Here is a 10426-nt window from a genome sequence, read left to right as displayed (position 1 = left end):
ACAAATAATTCTCTCAGTTTTCCAAAATTCATCTTTTATTGCTCTGGAACATCATTTGAGTGCGACTTGTCCCGATGTGTGAAACAAGGAATTTTGTCGAAATGGAGCGAAATGAAGGGGATAGGGGGCTTCTAAATTCTTGGGGAAATTTTTGGAAGTAGGGAGGGATGTTAGGAAGCAGGGGAAAGTGGAATCTTAGAGATTGAGTGAGGGGAAGGGGTCCAAAAGGGCAAAACACAAGCCCAACCTAGAAAATTGCCAGGTTGTAGCTAGAATCTAGGGTTTGTGCAAAAATGAGGAATTTGGCGGATCTAAGGGATGGGAAGTGTTTGATAAGGTACTTTAAGGATGGGGGAAGGTGTATGAACATCAGGATACAAGTTTTTCCAATGATTTTATCATCCAAGAGAAATTGGCTTTCAAAACCCTAGGAGAGGGAAATGAGCTTGCCTAGGTGCGACTGAAGCATGAACAAGATGTAAAATGACCCATTAGACACTGAGATGATAATGACAACCCTCTGAATGATGATAGGCTCAGCTGAATGATGACATGGACTGACATTTGGGCAAACCCTAGACCTAATGCCTAGTGATCAAATTTTGCTTGAAGACTCACTGAAATGACAAAATTTGACCTTGACACTTCAAAATCACTTTGTAAGAGCATATTTGATCACTGGAGGAAGGCTGAAAAGACTGACACTAACACACTATACATGAGGAATTCAAGGACTGTTTTTAATGTGATTATAAATTTGATGCCATGTAGAAATTTCTTGTAGATTCAAATTTCTTATGTGATTTTCTAAAACAAAAGACTTGAATCTACTCTACTCATCAGCAGAAACAATTAATTAACTGAGAAATCACGATGCATACAAGAGAAAGAATTCAGCCAACACATTACACAATGATTTCCTAGGGAAAGCCACAACTATAAACCCCCACTATCTTTATATTGCATTAGTTAGAAAAAATGATAAGATTACAATGCTTTGCTCAAGCCCGAACAACCTCTGCACTATCTCTATTTGTCTCACTACTTCCTAGACAAGCCTAGGGAAATACTTAACCAATGTTATGCTTTCCCAATTCCCTATTTTCTTGTGTTGTTTAATGAGGAATTGGGCCCCCTATTTAATATGAATTTTCCTCCATTGGATTGAGCAGTTCCTTTAGGATCTTCCTTTGACTGCATGTGTTAGCACTCCATAATGTCCCAAGGGTGAGAAAGGAGACCGATGGAGGTAACCTCAAACCAACTTTGGATATGGTATCTAGCCCTACAAAATTAGAGAGGGCTCCCTCAATAATCTCACAGCCAATGAAGTGACAGGAGAGGAAATTAGATGTTAGGCTAGATACTAAGTTCACTAAGGTTTGCTGGATGAAGTTCATAGATCTGGGAACTAGGCTAGGGTTTCAAATGACCAATTGCACAGATAAATGATTAGTGATAGAAGTAGGTTGTCATTGTGGTATAGGGATGAAAATATATAGGATCAAAATGAGCATGTAACCATGAATTCACTCATCAGAGGAAATGTAACACTAGCATGAAAATATCATCAAAACAAAGCATATAAATTATAAATTCTGCTTAAACACCTATGAGATGATCAAAAGAAAGAATAGATATGGTAGTAAGGAGAAATATATATTTAATTTGATGATAAAACAAAGAAAAAACACTGTCACAAAGCATACCACAAGAATCCCAAGATAGTAGCTGCAATTGCCTGTTGTATTACTACAAAAAGTGTACACTAGCTCCAAGCTATGATTATCAAGCATTCAACCCTCTTTATGACTTAGATAAGGATACATATAGATGCCCCTCTTAGGGGTCGAATCCATCATCATAGGAAATGTTTACATAAAAATCTCTAACCATACCAAAAACTAGGGAGGTTAGAAACCAACTCCCTGTTTAGACTAACTGACTTAGTTTGACTTTGAAAGCATTAATTACAATAAAATTCACTCTTACCATCCCTAGAAAAATTAATTACATCATTTATAATTATCTCAAGACTAATTACATCAATAAAAATCAACTCTTGACCATGAAAACTTCGAAAATAGGTTTCTCCACAGAAGCACAACGAAATGTGCAGAAGTGTAGCGTGCTCTTAGCAGAAGCGTAACAAATTTTGGCAAGATGTTTTGGAGGCCTTCTTGGAGGCATTTTGGGCTAAAAATGGTATCGTTGGAAATTTGGGCATGTCTAATAGGCCTCTGGATCTTTAAGTCTGCAAAAACTCCTCTCCAAAACCACTTAAAACTCAATTTTCCATAACTACTCCAGAAGCACAACGCGAGGTCCAAAAAGGTGGCAGAAACATGAAAATTAGCTAGTTTTTTTACTTTTTATCCCAAAATATGATCTGAAATGAAAACTAAAGTTGATATATGTGATTTAGGGACCAAGATATTTCCATATATGTAAGCCATTTTTCATTTGGAGGCCCTGAGAAAAGCGCAGCGTGGCCACACTGCGCTTCTGGAGGGTCAAATTTATGGGTTTTCTGCAAAAATAGGGCTCAAAGATGGAGCAATATCTCTCTAACCACAAATTTTTTTACAAAACTGGGAGATATTTTTGTAGATAAGGTTGTTTTGAAGAACAAAATCTCTCATTTTTCAAAAATACTTTCCCATTTGTTCATAATCCAAGTTTGAAGTTGGTCACTAAAAATGTAGCGAAACATTGCAGAAGCACAATGTGTGGTTTGGAGAGTGATTTAGAGGTCTTATTAGATGAGGTAGATGCTTCAAAAGGTATGGTTGGAAATATTATTATGTATACTACACAATAGAGTCATCAAGCACTACAAACACTTGCTCCAAACACCTGAAAAACTGACCTGAAGTCAAGTTGTCCATAGTGTAGCAACTCTTCTATAGCAACTGTATTTTGGGTATTTCTCGCAAATAATAGCACTTGTTCATAAAGTAAAGGACCCTTTTGTTATTTTCTCTATTATTGACAAAAACCTCTTTCACTTTTTAAAAATTCATCTTCATTACTTCATAAAACTATTTTGAAGTAAGATTATCCCTGTGTGCAGTAAATGACCTAAAAACCCTAAAAATCATGCCAATTTCCTCTGCCGATACCATGAATTCCATCACTGCTATAGTGGTATTATCCCTCCTGATATTTGTGGCAAAGAGTCTTGTCAACTTGGCATGGAAACCTACCTCCTGAATTCTTTCACAAAACCCTAGGCAACTAGCATCTTCAAATGATTTCTTGATGTATGATGAAACATTGATCTCTTTGATGTTGGATGGTACAAATATGGATATAGGACCTCCCTTATTGTACTTATTTTTCTCACTATCCATTGTTTCAGTTTGCATGATAGAACCCTAATTTTCTAGGGAGGAGAGATAGGGTATGATTTGGGAAAACATCGGAATGGGACAGTTGTGTTAAGGGAAGGGAATGAAGCGGTTAGGGTTTAGGTAAATTTGCAGGAAAATTCTAGGGGGTATAGATAGGTGTTAGGGAGTGTAGGGAGGTGGAATTATTTGAAATGAATGAGGAAAAGAGGAAAAAACACCTAAAACACAGTCCTAGCCTAGATTTTGACAAAAACAAAGCGTGGGGCTAGGGTTTTATGGAAAATGATGGGAATGAGGGAGAGGAGTGTGAGAAAGGGTTGAGGGAGGTGTATGAGGTGTGTTCAAGGGTATTAGGATAATAATCTAGGATTTTTAACCTTGAACTGAAGAAAAAACCAAAAGACACCAAAAGCGGAGCGAAAACCCTAGGAGATGGATTTCACCACCTGCTGAAGAAAATCTCTATAAAAAAGGTGATGTGAAGCTATACTTACTTGGTTTGAAGGCTCTAGACCCTGTAGACTGATGAAATAACCCTGTTATAGCTTCCTTTTGTCCCCAATTTCAAAAGCGCAATGTGCTAGTGTAGAAGCGCAACGAGTTGTCTGGCAAAGGCTTAAAGAAGGAAATTTGCAAATTCTGAAGGCTAAGGTGAAGCGAAGCACAATGGTGGATGAGAGAAGAATGAATATGAAATGAAGTGTTTACAAGCTCGGGGGGTACCTTTATGGCTTGAAAGTTGAATTTTTCTTTGATGACGGCATGACATCATATGTCCTTTTGAGAGATGATGTGACAAGGTAGTGTACTGCAGTTTTATTACTTTATTGAGCATAGTTACATCTTCATAAGGAGGAAAATGTACCTTATAAATAATTTAGAACAATTTTTCCTAGTTACTACTCCCTTGATGGTAACTATGGTGATGGCATGAATCCATGTAGATTTTTATGACATGAGCAAATGATGACACCTAATGCATATCTTAAAACCATGATTAAATACCTTTGAACCTTTGCAATATGCATGATAATGACATGATGATCTTCAACAATGACTAAGACACTCTTTTGGTGACTTATCACAAGGAGTGATGACAAGACCATGGTGGAATTTTATGACCTTGAATATGGAGGGAGTAGTAATATACTTAGACACTAACCAATGATCAAATTATTTGAAATCTTATTTGAAAATATAACAATTTGACCTAATAACCCTATCAACCACATGGAAAGAGTACATTTGATCACTGGTGACTCATAGACACTAACAACATGCACCATCTGTACAATTCGGATAATTGTACAACTGATAGTACAGTGCCCTTGAACTCCAATCTCAACTGGGTAACTCTAAGATCTGATATGCATGAGTTATTTATGGCTAAATTATCAGTTAATTGGTTGAACACTTGAAGCAACACCCCATTGTTAGACCTCCTACTACTTCCTCCACCAGTTGGAACTAGTTTAACTAGATTTAACTCAGTCAAACTAAATTAACTAATTACAACTCAAAATAAACTCAACCAGGGCTCCTATAAAGTAGGAGACACTCTACATGAGTCAAGTTAGACCCGTAACTCGAATTAATGATGCAAGAAAGACAATATAAACTAGTTAACTTGTACAAGTTGTCTTGTGATGTTGAATTACAATTTTCTCCTAATTTGATTCAAGGAAAAAAATTAATTTAGGAATTTCTTGCTACATTTTCAACAGAGGGCACCGTCATTCCATCCTTTGGCAGGTGACATCGTTGGGAGGGAAACCCAGATCAGGGACCATTAGGGCATGTTACACGACATGAATGAGGCCCTATAGAGTGTTGTTACACCACAAGACTAAGGCTTGTTAGGACATTGTTACACCACAAAATTGAAGTACAATTTCGCAAACCCATAGGATGGAATGATAATTATATCATTTCCAATTAATTTTAGGTCCTGGTGTGCCTTTATTTGAGGCACACAAACCTTACCTTTTACCCTATGAAATCCATGCAATTTGGAGTATTCTTGAACTATATATATATATATATATATATATATATATATATATATATATATATATATATATATATATATATATATATATATATATATATATATATCGATACGTGTGTGTGTGTGTGTCTGTGTGTGTGCAAAATTAAAAATATTTAATTGTATTAATGTTTTTTATCAGTAAAAAAATAATCTCTAAGTTGAATCATTCAATTTCGCCTTGAAACGAAGGTTGGGCATGCATTTTTGCGAAGTAGACCAAACTTTCCTCACTTCACTAAACTACATGCACAAGCTTCATATCTTGGAAAATATGATTGATTAATATGGTATACTATTCAATTAGTGATTACTTTTCTTAGTGTTCATTTATTTGAGGCACATAATCCCTACCTTTTACCTTATAAAATCAATCCAATTTAGAGTATTCATGCACAATAGAAATTTATTGAGAATGATCCGAATGGAAAATGACATCAACCCATCGTATTCATCCACCCATGGAATTTACCCATGGTATTGTAAGTGGCATACACTCATGGTATTTATCCACCCATGGTATTGATTCACCAATGGTATTGTGACATCCACCCATGGTATTCATTCGCCCATGGAATTGACCCATAGTATTGTGACATCCACCCATGGTATTCATTCGCCATGGAATTGACCCATAGTATTGTGACATCCACCCATGGTATTCATTCACCCATGGTATTGTGCCATCCACCCATAGTATTCATTCACCCATGGAATTATTGTGAAATCCACCCATGGTATTCATTCACCCATGGAATTGACCCGTGGTACTATAACTGAAAAATACTATAAGTAACAAGTCTCATTTTGTAAAAGGACAGATGGTCCGCCACAGTGTAGCTTTTATAGTTATTATTGGTTTTAATAAAAGTTTCTTTGTGGTTTTATTTACTGTGTGTTCTGTCATTTTATTTCTAGCATTGCAATTCTTTAGATATTGGGGGTCTCCCCCACAAGATCCATTTCAATATTTTAGATCTTTGGGGCCTCCCCCCAAGATCCAGATCAGTGGTATCAGAGGAAGTTACAATTCCATGGGAATGAGGGTTTCATGCATATTTCAGTTTCAAATTTTTGCAGCAATAAAACAACAAAATTTAGGCATGCGTTGTGACCTCCACAGAGCACTTTCTTGGGCCAAGCAGAAAGAAGTTTTCTTTTTTATTTTTTTGCAAAATTTTTTTGGGCGACAAGTTTGCAGATCAGATCTAAAACATTTGGTACAATATTTACAAAAAAAAATAACATATCTGGATTCCTTACGAAAAAATACCAAAATTCAAAAAAAAAAAATTTGGCCAAATCGGAGTCTGGATGAGGGAGATATTGCTGATTTAAAATCCACTATGTTGTAGAATTTTTTTTCTAACGACAACTGGTGGACAATGAATCTGCTATCTTTTTTTTTTTTTTTTTTTTTTTTTTTTTTTTTTTTTTTTTTGTGTAGAATTTAAGAAAAATAATTGTAGATCGAGCTCCTCCTGAAAAATCACCCAATTCCAAAAAAAAAAGGGTCGAATCGGCGTTCAGATGTGGGAGATATCGCTCATTTAAAATCAACTATTTTTCCAGAACTGTTGTGATGGTGGAAAAATTGCAGCACGAATAAGAGATTCTAGCGTGTCAAGATAAGGATTTCCAACACATGGGAAGATACAAAATGGCCCTTATGCTTCCAAAAACATGTTATAATAAATATTCTAAGCTATATTGACAGAGATATGTCCATTTTAATTCTAGAGCAACATTCAGAGCGGGTTCCCATTGGAGACGTGCCCTCCCAGCCCACTTTAGTAGGAATTTGCTTCACATTCACCAGTTTCAGCATAGCAGCATTTGGCTTGGGTTATTTGGAGACGTGTCCTCCCACCCCAGGCCATGTAGGCACTTGCTACTTCATCAACAACCAACATCTTGGTTATGGGTCAACTGCACAAAATCCTTGTCATCGAAGTCTATTTGCTAGGCCGCACACTGTTAGTATCCCATTTGGTCACAAGAATTATAGGGTATCTCTATCCTCGGATTTTCTTTTTTCATGGTTATGGGTCATCCACAAACCCACACTTCATCGAAGTCCATTTGCTAGGCCGCAGACTGTCAATATCACAATTGGTCACAAGCATTATAAGGTATCTTTATCCTCATATCTTCGTTCATCATGGTTATGGGTCATACACAAACCCACACTTCATCGAAGTCCATTTGCTAGGCCGCACACTTTCAGTATCACAGTTCATCACAAGCATTACAGGGTATCTCTATCCTCGGATCTTCGTCCATCACGGTTATGGGTTAACCACATAAAACCCTTCTCTTTAGTGGCTCTTCATATTCAACAAAGGCTTTGTAGGAGGGAACTTCACACAATGGGGACCATTTCTTCTTAAGGAGGGAGGAATGATCTGAATGAAAAATGGCATCAACCCATGGTATTCATCCACCCATGGAATTTACCCATGGTACTGTAAGTGGCATCCACTCATGGTATTTATCCACCAATGGTATTGTAAGTGACATCCACCCACGGTATTCATTCACCCATGGTATTTTCCCATGGTATTTTGACATCAACCCATGGTATTCATTCACACATGGAATTAACCCATGGTATTGTGACATCCACCCATGGTATTCATTCACCCTTGGAATTAACCCATGGTATTGTGCCATCCACCCATGGCATTCATTCACCCATGGAATTGACACGTGGTATTGTGACATTCACCCATGGTATTCATTCACCCATGGAATTGACCCGTGGTATTGTAACTAAAAAATACTATCAGTAACAAGTCGCATTTTGTAAAAGGACAGATGGTCCGCCACAATGTAGCCTTTATAGTTATTATCGGTTTTAATAAAAAAATTCTTTGTGGTTTTATTTACTATGTGTTTTGCCATTTTCTTTCTAGCATTGAAATTCTTTAGATCTTGGGGGCCTCCCCCACAAGATCCATTTCAATCTTTTAGATCTTGGGGGCTTGCCTCCAAGATCCGGATCAAAGAATGAGTTACCTCCCCCCGAAATTTAATGAGGATGTACTTCATGCTATGTGAGAAGGCATGTTCCCCACACATTTCAAAGGTATCTTAGGTAATGTATAAATAGGAAGAGGCTTCTAATTTGTAAATCGTAACACATTGGTGATGTTGTCATATTTATTTATTTTTCAACATAGAGTAGAGGAAACACACCCTTGTTTTCCATATTTAGCCAATGAAAAATGTTGTACATTATAATTGTAAAATTGGTTGGAAGATGGTTGGAACATGATAGGATAAATGGAATCCTCCTAGAATAATATATGGGTGGAACGTTTCCCACCATACCTTGCATCAAATAACTAGGGTCATTGAATACCATGATAAAATCATATTGGGTTTTCTTTAGTTAAAATTATGAAATTCTGAGCTTTGCCATGACCTTTGTCAATTTCTCTGAGGGGTCATCTGATTCAGTTGGAACCACAATGGTGCAAACATGATTTTTAATTTACTGTTGTAGGCTCTGCACTTGTTCCTACAAAATAACAATATCTTTATTTCTATCAACTAATTCTCCTATTAATAACTCTTTTTCTTTTTCAACTTGAGCCAACTCAGCTATTTGAGTGTGCTTAGTCCCAGGCATTTTTAACTTCTTCCTTAATGATTGCACCTCATATTTTGTGTTCTGCAATAGGGTCTTGATGTTGTGTTTCCATACTAATTCTCATTTTATAACTCCTTTCTTTAATTTGTTGATAATTCTTCTACAAAGTTTCAAATGAAGGAGTCTCTTCTATTGTGAATGTTGCCAAATTAGTGGAGATAGAAGAGGAAGTAGTGTGCCTTGGATTTCCCAACTGTATTTGAAAACTAGGCTCATTTGAACATCCTTTTGTTAATTTGATTTGTATGTCTTCTTCATCCTCTGTTTGAATTTTAGTCCTCTTCTACAACTGGGAATCCTCCATATTAGAATCTATCTTTTTCAAAAAGAAGAAACAACTCCTTCCATTGTTCAAAATAAAAGACATATATATATATATATATATATATATATATATATATATATATATATTCCAGTTTCTATATACATCTATTAGTCCCAATTTTATTCAAAGATTGAGAAAGAGAGAAGGTCTATGGAATTGTAAAGAGAAAATGTCCTGAGTGAAGGGACAAAAATTCTTCTAATGAAGCATGAACCAAATTTAAAATGTAGCCAACAAAGAGAGAAAATCATAAAAAAAACAAAATGACACCCTGCTACAACAAAGTTTTGAATGATGAACAACAATTTTGAACAGAGCATGTGCCAAAAATAAACAAAAACAAGTCCATCGCTAGAAGAAGAAATCCCTTAAATTGGATATAGATCCGTTGATGAGGAAATCGAACTGGATATGGCCAAGAATGATAGAAGCCACTCGCTTGGATAGTACATCTTTCATAGCATTCTTCTCATGGGAAATGTGGCGTAAGGAGATTGAATTGAAACTTACCATCATGGATTTAATTTTCTCCAACTAGTGTAATAATGATGGAACATCCAATGTGGAATGGCCCTTGTCCCAATAAATAATTGTCTTTGAGTCCCAAACTATCAATATCTCCTCAAAAACAAGAAAAGTTGCACAATGTATCAGCCCCCATAGAGAAAATATATCTGCTCTAACATTGGTGCCAAATCCCCTTGACCAGAAGAAATGGAAGGTTAGATATGGTTGAAAGATGATAAAATATCCACACCCACACTCTCTATTCAGAGAGGCTCCATAAAAAAAACATATAGGGGAAAATTGTTGAAGGTTCTTGAAATTCCATTAGTGCTTATGAAAAGTGGGTCTCTATGGACCTATTTCTATAAATCGGGCCACAATTTTTAGGGATTTGGATCTCAAATCTAGATCTTTATTCTTGAAAATGCAGCATTACTACAACACCAAATACCCCAAAATATATATAGTGGTATTTTCCTAAATTTGAGGTGGAAATTGGACCAATTGAGGAGGAAAGATGCAATAGAAGACCTATCGAA

The sequence above is a fragment of the Pinus tabuliformis genome, chromosome 3_2 (assembly GCF_031772625.1).
Source record: "Pinus tabuliformis cultivar Carrire ecotype Pingquan chromosome 3_2, CPIR1, whole genome shotgun sequence".
Taxonomy (NCBI): Eukaryota; Viridiplantae; Streptophyta; class Pinopsida; order Pinales; family Pinaceae; genus Pinus; species Pinus tabuliformis.
The sequence above is the reverse complement of the archived record's forward strand: the minus strand, read 5'-3'. Positions refer to the sequence as shown.